General features: G+C 35.3%; 1 protein-coding gene across 2 annotated transcripts in view; it reads left to right on the top strand.

The window, feature by feature from the left end:
* Positions 1-10,918, top strand: part of LOC106876972 (POU domain, class 4, transcription factor 2) — a 138,991-nt gene that overhangs the window by 21,287 nt on the left and 106,786 nt on the right. The gene's annotated exons all lie outside the window — the stretch shown is intronic.

The raw sequence follows: 10,918 nt of genomic DNA on the forward strand, positions 1-10,918 counted from the left end.
ATATATGAATGTTTGTATGAATGTATATATCTATGTGTGTGTCTATGAATACATGCATGTTTTCATACATGCATATATGTATACAGAAAGAGAGAGAGAGAGAATGGTACAGGCTCAGATGGTTTTCTTGCTGTAGGCTTTGATAGTGATTCTTCTTTTGAGTTCAGATGTTTACTGAAACTTTTCTGTTTAAGTCTTTTTTTTTTTCTTGATTTTTGGTTTCAGTAATTTTTCTGTGGGTACATCTATTTAAATGAGTGATGTATGCACCTGATCCTTTACAATCTTCTTCTGGCCATCATCTTCACTATCAAACCCCTGATGACCACTGTCACACATTAGAAATCCACTGTTATTAAATGAAGCTGCGATTTTTTTACTTTTACAGCCACCTTTCCATTTTACTTTTGTGAGAATTTATCTCATATTTCCCTTTTTCATAGTGATAATAATGTTAATAATAATAATCCTTTCTACTCTAGGCACAAGGCCTGAAATTTTGGGGGAGTCAATTACACCAACCCCAGTGTTCAACTGGTACTTATTTTATCAACCTCAAAGAGATAAAAGGCAAAGTCAACCTCAGCAGAATTAGAACTCAGAACATAAAGATGGATGAAATGCCTGTAAGCATTTTGCCCAGTGTTCTAACAACTCTGCCAGCTTACCCTCTTAATAATAAAAATAAAAATGATAATAATAGTATGAGTAATAATAATAATGATGATGATGGATTCTCCCATTGAAGATGGTGTATGAGTGTTCAGCTTTTGCTGAAAGACCTGCAGAAATGATTTGTTTATAGTGATCAAATATGTGTGCTGTACATTATCTCACTCCCTCCATCAAATCGATGTTGCCTGAACAGGTGCACAGTGTACCATGCGTGAGGTATCGAAGTGATCATAGAACAATGTGAGATGATGTGTTTTGCTCAAGAACATAATGCACCACCCAGTCTAGGAATTGAAACTGTGATCATGAGTGCGACACCCTAACCAACTGTAAGAATGTGTTCAATCTATTTCATATATATATTCCATGATGATGAAAATTATAAAAATAAAGAAATTTAAAGGCTTAAGATGGATAGACCAATCAAACATTTTCTAATCTGGCAGTCACTAAAGAATCTAGGGATAAATAAATGACTCTTGATAGTCATGCAAGCCATTTATAGAAGTGAAAGTAGCAAAGTAAGAGTCAACAATGAATTTAGTGTGCAAAGAGGATTTCCACTAAGTCTCAGTTCTCAATACCTCTTTATTAAAAGAGTCCTTTTGTCCCTAATGTGAATCTTTGGTAGATTTGCAAATGAAATTCCAAACAAGGAAGCAAAGCTTAGACTCAAGAGGCTTCAAAGTAAACCTAGCAAACGCTGTAGGTTCAGTTAGTCAGAAAGAAGGCAGGACCTTGGTACCATCTGGAAAATGGTTATGCTTGAGATGCAGACAAAGGAGAGTAAGTAGAAATTCCATACAGTGTAACTAGTGTAAAGTATGGATACCACAAGAGGTGTAATGAGAGGTATTATAGGCAGGCTGACCAAGAAGAAAGACTTTGTATGTAGCAGATGTATGAAAGTAGTTAGCAGTAAGAGTACATCTGAAATAAAGTTCTTCAAATGCTTGGAAAGCCCTCAAAAACTAGTTGATAGCGTCTATTTAATTAGTAGTGGGGAATTTGTAAGCATGGTGTAGATAAAGTTCAGGGAGTTATTACCTCTAATGGTTACAAATAGTAAAATTGTATGATGCTTGTGTACTAAGTGAAATGGTGCATAGTAGTGCTGCATGTGGCAGCAAGGAAGAAATCAGACATTCATACGTTACTGAATGTCTAATGTTAGTGTACTTGAACAGTTGGAGCAAAATGTACTGAGAGAAAAGCTAGCTGTAAGAAGAATCAGATATAGTGTGTAAAGATAGAAGACTGTTTATGGGAGATGTCAGTTGTATAAAAAAAACAAAATTGCTGACTGCTCAAAGTGGCTGAACCTGTAGAGGAGAGAGACTTAGAAAGATATGAAACAAAGACTGATCTCAAGAAACTGCACTTCACAGAGAAGATGACATAGAATCACAATTAGTTGCAATGGGTGGTGCTGGATAAGGCCATACAAACATGGTAAAACACATTTAAAATAGGAAGTATGATGGCAGTTGGAATCATTTATATATATATTTACATTTGGATCTCTTGCCCATCTTGTGCCTCCATTTACTCTTCATTACTTTCTTTTTCTATGTCATCACTTTCTCTTTCCATGTCATTATCTATTGAAATCCTCAACTCTGTCTTACCATTGCCTATTTCTATTACTTTCCATCACTCATACTCTCTTACCATCACCTTTATTGCTACCCTGCAATCCTTCAACCTCTCTCCCTCACATTACACCTTCATCACTCTTTGTTGACATACCATATCACTTTCCCTTGCTCCTATTACTCTTTTTTCCATCACACCACTTATTCCTTTTTGTATTCATTCTCATTACCAATAAACAGCATGTAGCTGCTGATCACTGATTCTCTTCAGTTACACCCTCTTATTCTGCTATTTTATTTCTATTAACCTCTTTCTCCCATCATACTCATAGTCATACTCTTTCATCTTTCACATCTCACTCTGGTTTTGTTTTGGCCATTATTACTTCTTATATTAACCCACTTGATCTCAATCTTATTGGCCTTAAATGACCAGACAGCGTAGACGAGATTCATTAGTCTAGCAGGAGACAAGACAACCTCTATAGTACTGGTGCTATGATAAAATGTATCTAGTACAATGACAGCCTGCCTGATCTATGACAGCACGGAAAGCAGATGTAACATGATGATGATGATCATCATCATCGTCGTTTAACGTCCACTTTCCATGCTAGCATGGGTTGGACGATTTGACTGAGGACTGGTGAAACCAGATGGCTACACCAGATAATGATATATGTGTCTGATTTTTTTTTAGGTGAAATGGTTGTATCTATCTCTTCCACTCTTTTACATTTGAAGAGTGAATGAGAGAGGTGAAGAAAAGAGATGGATAATGAAATGATGCTGGTAATGTCTTTGGTGATGTTGATGTGTGACAGTATATAGAAGATGGTATGTGTTAGAAAAAGTAACATAGATTTTGTACGTATAGAAGACAGTCGTCTTTGGATTTGATAGCCAACCATAAACAAAGAAGCAAACACCCATACAGAAATATATATTTATATGTACATGTGTGTGTGTGATAGGTAGATAGATAGATAGATAGATAGGTACATACATACACACATACATACATACATACATATATATATATATATATATATATATACACACTATAGACTGATACATATGTACACATACACATATAAGTGTGTGTGTGTGTGTGTGTACCAAGATGGATTGCAAAAAAAAAAGATGGCTTGAGGAGTAGGAGTTGTAGTGGGAGTAGTAGTAGGAGTAAATGTTTTCCCATCTATGTTAGTGCTGTCAGCAGCAGCAGTAGCAGCAATTGGTGGAGGCAGGAGAAACAGTCCCTCCTCCTATTTGTATTGCCTCTTTGTTTAGTTGTATGTGTATGTATGAGTGTATGTGTGTTTGTGTGTGTGTCTACATAAACACACATACACACACCCACACATGAATATGTCTTAAGATTTATGTAGGTGTACGTCTACGTATGTGTATTTTTTATACCTTTATACCTATCTCTCTGATTCTATGTGGGTGGGGAGTGTATATGCTTGTGTGTGTGTGTTTATATATATATATATATATGTATATAAGAAATTATAAAGGTATGTTTACATATATGTCTATGTGTAAGTATCTATACATACATATATGTGTGTTTGTATACACATGTATATGTGTGTGTATATATGTATGTATATACACTCATACATATATATGTTGCTGTTTAGCCCAGGGTGCTATTGATTGAACTAATTTCTAATGAAATGCATTCCAAATATGGCCATCATGTTCTCTTAGTCTACATATTCTAATATGTCCGTTTTTTAAAGAGTGTGTAGTTGGAAAAGTTTGAGTTATATTTGGCTGCTATTTCCAGCAAATCAAGCAGCCATATCAATACTCTTTCCTTTGGCTCGTATGTGTGTAAGTATGAGTGTGTGTGTGTATTGTACAGAAACAAGTGAAGAGAAGGTGAAGAGTTTTAGAAGGGGCTATGTTGTAATTGTACCATGTCGGGTTAGAAACAAGAAAGGCAGCAAATGTAATGACTTTATTTGCAGTAGTAAGACTTAGCAAGCCATCTTGATTAGAGAGTTGTGGGTTAGATGATTCTAAGTTAGTGAAAATCCTCTTTGCCAAACACACAGAAAATCCAATTGTGTAGGGTTAAATATCTCTTAGTTGTTGGTATGTGAGACTTCATCTAAGTGTTGTAGTCAAAGATTTTCATCACTTGGAGATATATGTTTAAAGTTGTAATTGTTTTTTTGTTGTTTGTTGTTTTTTTTTTTGTTCTTATTTAACCCCCAAGTTAGATTTGATCTTGCAGGCTTTTGATCAAAAGTCAGTCATCACTATACCTTATATTTGTTACATGTTTCAGTCTTTGGTTTAGTTGATCAAATTAACATTTTCTAATATGTCCATTTGTTTTAAGAGTGTGTGGTTGGGAAAATTTGAGTATTTCCAACAAATCAAGCAGCCATATCAATATTCTTCCTTTGGCTTATATATATGTGTAAGTATGAGTATATTTGTGCATGTGTGTGTGTGAGAGAGAGTGTGAGCACGTGTATATGTGTGAGAGTGGGAGCACATGTGTGTGTGTGTGTGTGAGCATGTGTATGTTGTACTGATTCTTATTCCATCAATTTCTCACTCAGATACACACACACACACACACACACACTGGGCTTCTTTCAGTTTCTGTCTACCAAACCCACTCACAAGGTTTCAGTTAGCCCGAGACTTTAGTAGAAGGTGCCATAGAGTAGGACTTAACCCAAGACCACATAATTGGGAAGCAAGCTTCTCATTAATGTAGCAATACCATATATTTTAAACACTAAGTCAGGAGTTAAAGGCTCTGTCCATCACCCTTTATAAGGCTCTCAAAAACTGGTTGGTGAGTGGGAGGAATTTGTCCTTGACCCATAGACCTGTCGCAGGTGCTTGCAACAAAGCGGATTCCTCTAAAGACACCCAATTACCAGGTGATGGAATTACACCAGGTGACAGATTAAGTATATCACTCAAAATTTTATATATCCTGAACTTCAATGTGTCCTTTCTTTTTTAACATGGCAAGATATGGTTTTAGGAAAATTTGACTGCTATTTCTAGCAAATTAGATGACTGTGCAAAATCTTCCTGAGTGTGTGTAATAAATACCATGTATTATGGTGGGGGGGTTGTATTTTAGCCCCCAGATCAGCCTTTACGAATTAGATCTATTCGTAAAAACATTCCATTTATGATCATACCATCTTTTTATTGAGATAGTTAATTTACGATACTACAGTGTCCAGTGTATCTTTCTTTCTTTTTTAAGATTCTTGAGGTTTGATTGCTATTTATAGCAGACTGAATAAACATTTAGAGAGTTACTCATTATAGATTTTGGTTTTGTGAAGAATGTAGAGGGAACATGCCTAAAAGATTGATATTAGTCCCCTGCTTAGTTATCTCATAGTGGTGCCAAGGATAATCAGATCTCTGATTTGAAGTACTAGATGTTTACAAAATTTGTACTTTAAAATCTGAGACTAACTCCTGTGGTTAGACCATAGTCATGCAGCACAAATTTTGTCAAGTGACCAGATTGCTGTCTCAAGGGATAAAAATTTTGACACCATATCACAAACAATAAACGTTTAATTGGAGTTAACAGTTTTTGTGTATTTCTTAATGGCTAGTTTGTGTCGTCCATGCTGCAATCATTTTAGTTTCAACACACAATCTCAGATCAAAACACTTGTCATGCAAGTACATTCTCTGTAATTAAGTTTTGTTAACAATTAAATATCGTAATATTTGCCTTCAGTCATGTGTCTGACTGTATGCACAGTTGTCGGCTATTAAATATATCGATATTTCCATATCAACCAATCATTCAGTAGGTCTGCATTTTCGAAGGTAAATGGAATGAAAACTACATTACTTAAAAAAACAAGCTATGGGTTGGTCATGGGAATGGCATTTAGCTGTCAAACAATGTTTCAATAATATATATTCGTGTAATCCATGCTATCATCGAAGTGAGCATAAAACAAATAAATGAAAAAATTGTTTCATGGCCAAATATTCAAAAAAATTTGATTGGATTTGACTTACTTCCTCAACAAACCCAGGGTTATCTTCGCTGCATTACAGGCCCCCAGGAAAAACAATACACTGGGTGCTATAGTATTTACTGACAGCAAGCCACAACATACATAGATCAAAACTGGTCAACTGCCCAGTGTGCATTCAGACAACATTCAACATACGTACAGATTATCTATGATGCACTAAGTGTTATGATATACACTTTGAAAATATCCAGATTAACCAATGGTCTGATGATCTTATAGACTTGAGATGGTAATGACTACGTTTTATTTATCTATTTTCCTAATAGTTTAGTCAGAAGACAAAGCTTGTCTTTTGAGACTCTTGTGATCAATATGATTAATGTTCATCTCGATTAACTATAAGCAACTATTGGCTTCACTGTATGGTAAGTTTGCTTCCCAGCTATATGGTTTCCAGTTCAATCCCATTGCATGGTACTTTGAGCAAGTATCTCCTACTCTTGCTTCAGGCCAACAAAAACTCTGAGTGGATTTGATCAACCCATTGTATATATGTATATGTGTATATATATATGTGAGTGTGCCTTACTCAGAAACAGGTGAGGTTTAGCAACATGAAGGGCATCCGGCCATAGAAAATCCACTTCAATAGTCTGACCCATGCAAGTGGACATTAAATGACATTAAAGTGGACATTAAAATGATGATGATGACACACACACACATATGCACATAAGTGCCAAACAAGGTGGAGAGAAAAAATAGAGCTTACAGTACTCAAATACCAAAGGTAGAGTTAAAAAAAGACTTCACAAATTGTTAACTGATCATCAAGCAGTTGTTAGTTTTTAGACAAATGCAATTGTTTATAAACTATGTAAAGTGTTTTCAGCTTCAATAAAATACTGTATGTATGTAATATTTCAAAGATTTAACATAACAAACAGAAAATTTAACAAAAACCTAATAAACGGAAAATCTGATGGAAACCTAACAAACAGAAAATTTGACAAAAACATAAACCGAAAATTTGTTGCTAATTCCTCATCAGTCAATGTCCAAAAGATCATTACAATTTTGTGCCGTTATCTTTGATATTGTTCACGTTTTGGTGGTGCCAGTAGCAGAAAGCCACTGGGAATAGCTAACAAACATATAGGACAATGACAAAAACAAACATGACAAAATAAAATGATTATAATTATTATACATATACAACACAAGAAAAGCTGTATGGTTGCCAGACAGAGGAATATGGGTAACGCAGTGGAAAATGAAAATTTCCTATAGAACTTGAGATGAGAGAATGGCAGATAGAAAGCCAGAACAGCAAAGCGTAAAAAGGATGAGAGATGTTTACCATGGGTCATGTGGTAGTGGGAGGAGAGAGGAAGAGTCATGAAGGGACAGAAGCAATAAAGGAGAGTATTATGGAGAGAAAAAGGGAGAGAGAGAGAGGAAGGTAAAAGAGAGGCAAGAGAAAGAGAGAGAAAAGATGTTGCACAAAAGATATTACAAGAATATTTTACAAATGGGTACAAGATTTAAGGAGTGCGTTTTGCTACATAAATATTTCAAAGGTTTAACGTAACAAATGGAAAATTTAACAAAAACCTAACAACCAGAAAATTTGACAAAACCATAACAAGTGGAGTATGTATGTATAAACAAACACCCACACATGCATATGAATATAAGAATAAAAATTTGTTTATGTTATGTAGTTGTCTTATTCATTTTATAAATAGATTTAATAGTGACAAGTATCTATCCATAGGGTAGTTATCGGTTCTGTCTTGATATTCTCTAAGAAATTCAGCTACATTTTCCCAAAAGCATTTTTATTTTATTGCTTCGTCAGGTGGGGAAAGGCTGAGAGATAGAGAGAGAAAATAAGAAATAAAGAGATATTTGTAGCAAAGAGAGAGATAGAGTGTGTGTGTGTGAGAGAGAGAGAGAGACAGGCACAGAGAGAGAGAGATTAAAGTTTTATCTTAGTATGTTTCAATAACATTCTAAGACCATTGTTAAAGTCCACAAATGATATTTTTGCTATAAATATGCTAAGTGCAGCACTGTTGGAACAGTATTTGTATTTTCACTCATCACATCAACAACAACAGCAACACTAACAACAAAGATATATAATAACATTACAAATTGACTTGTCTCATAGATATCCTTTCATTCTTTTCTCACTTTCAACGGATAAATTTCAAAAATTTAACAACAAAACCTATACAAAATAAGAACGACAAAAAAATTAAATACATTGAAATAAAATTGTAAACTAGCTTCATTTGATTTATTTCCGTCCAAAAATTAGTTGGTCTTCTGAGAATCAGTGGTCGGAAATATGCTGAATGCTTTCTTCTTCAGAAATAAGTTGTTGTTGTCGTTGTTGTTGTTTTGTTTTGTTTTTATTTTGTTTTTTTCCAAGTTCACCATTTTGTTCATTCAGTGATATTTTGTTTAACAGACTTTGTGTTTTTTGAATTTTGAATTATGCTTTTTGAGTTATTGTCTAATTATTACAAATTGCTTTGGGGATGTTTTGTTTCTTGTTTGTTTTTTTTTTTTTATTACTGCCCATTCAGTAAACATTTTAGCTTTGTGTATGTGTGTGTGCATGCGTGTGTGAGTATGTATCTGTGTGTTGTTTTGTCAGGAATTTGTCATAGATATATGCTTTCCTAGTTTCTTGTTCAAAATTTGGTGTGTGAGTAGTAGTTAGAGTATTCATGTTATAATGTAGTCAGAGGAGAGAAACAGTGCCTTTGACATTTGGAAAGCTTTCTGATTCTCATCTGATTTGTTTGGCTAAGGTTCAGCTTGAAATCTATAAGTCAGAGTCTGTGAGGAAAATATGGCAGGAGCGAAGTGGGGTAGAGAGTTTCTAATGGGTTAAATTTCTGGGAAAGAGAGATTGGTAGAAATTATTGGTGTAGAATCTAGAAGCTGAGACACAGTGACAATGATGGAAGGAGAAGAATAGGCCTGTGGAGAGAAAGTACACAGTTAGCTAATTCAGCGGATTAAGGGACATTAGAACAATAATAAAATATGTAGAGAGAAGAAATAGTGTATCTGTGACCGAGTGGTTGGACCATATTGATGCAAGTCAACTGACTGGCCATATTTCGGTTACAGTCTAAGAAGTTTATGTATGTTGCAACAATACCACTCCATAGCTGTGAGCAGTTCTCTAATGTGGGTCTTACTTGAGCCACAGATACTAACAACAGCACATCACATTGAAGTATGTCTTGGTTCTAATGAGGAATTGTAGTTTTTATGATGTATGCTTAGCAATGTTATATATAGGTTCTCAACTAGCCGAGGTTGACCATGTGTCTGCACATGTATGTGCAGGGTTGGGTGCAATTTTTGAGTTTCCTCTTTCTATACCATTGATGTTTAGCCAATGAAAAGGTCACCAACTTGAGCTGGTACAGTTTCACACCAGTGTCATTGTAAGCATTGCTGTTAGGAGACAAAAGACTGTAGCAGATATTCCAAAGCATCTCATCCAACCTGCTAACAGTTTCACCAGATCACTAACTTGGATTAGTGCCTTTTTATCAACCCTGAAAGGAGGAAAGACAAGGTTGACCTTGGTAGCATTTGAACTCACATCACAAAGTGTTGTAACACATACCACAAGGTATTCTATTTAACCAATTCACTGCCTAGCAGGGGAGATTATCACAGGGGTTGTAGTTGTGTGTTGTCTATAACTAGAGAGGATAAGGTACAAGAATGTTCCCCTGGATAGGAGTGGAAGAAAAAGTTGTCGTGTCCACATTGATGGGTACTTTCAAGGTATTTGTTTAAGGAGTTAATAAATGATAAGCATGAGATGTGTAGGTTGCATGTGGATGAAGGTGTGCAGGTTGTTTAAAAGGTGTGAATTGTAGCATCTGCATGGGAGCATGTGTTGTTAGAAATGTTGTTGTCATTGATGTACAGGTAGAAAAGCATGAGGGATATTATCAAGCCTTGGGGATACATCAGAGATGATAGAATGTGGGTTGGGGAGAGCCACATCCATACATATTACAATGATGCAACCTTGTCAGAAGATACTGAACCAAGAAATTACAGATAAATGGGGAACATAGACAAGTAACTAAGCTAGATAGTTAATAAGCTGGATTTGACAGAAGGCTTTGCCCTATGGTATTCAAATTCATTGTTTTTGCATACAATTTCATGGGTGTATGTATGTGTGTTTGCATGTGTTGGACAAACTGGTACTGGATAAACATAGGTTTTATGCATGCATGTGTGTGTAATACATTGTACATATAAGATTTTTTTAACAAACCACCAAACAAGTGGCTCTTGAAGTCACAAATTTGAGTCTGTCATCAGTATTGAGTTCTTTTATCAGTAAATTTATTGTGGTATATTAGGGTTATTCTTTTATTTGTTTCAGTCATTTGACTGTGGCCATGCTGGAGTACCACCTTTAGTCAAACAAATCGACCCAAGGACTTATTCTTTGTACGCATAGTACTTATTTTATCGGCCTCTCTTGCCGAACTGCTAAGTTACAGGGACATAAACACACCAGCATCAGTTTTCAAGTGATGGCTGGGCTGGGGGACAAACACAGACACACAAACATATATATATATATATATATATATA

This window comes from Octopus bimaculoides, chromosome 18 (genome assembly GCF_001194135.2).
Source record: "Octopus bimaculoides isolate UCB-OBI-ISO-001 chromosome 18, ASM119413v2, whole genome shotgun sequence".
NCBI classification, from domain to species: domain Eukaryota; kingdom Metazoa; phylum Mollusca; class Cephalopoda; order Octopoda; family Octopodidae; genus Octopus; species Octopus bimaculoides.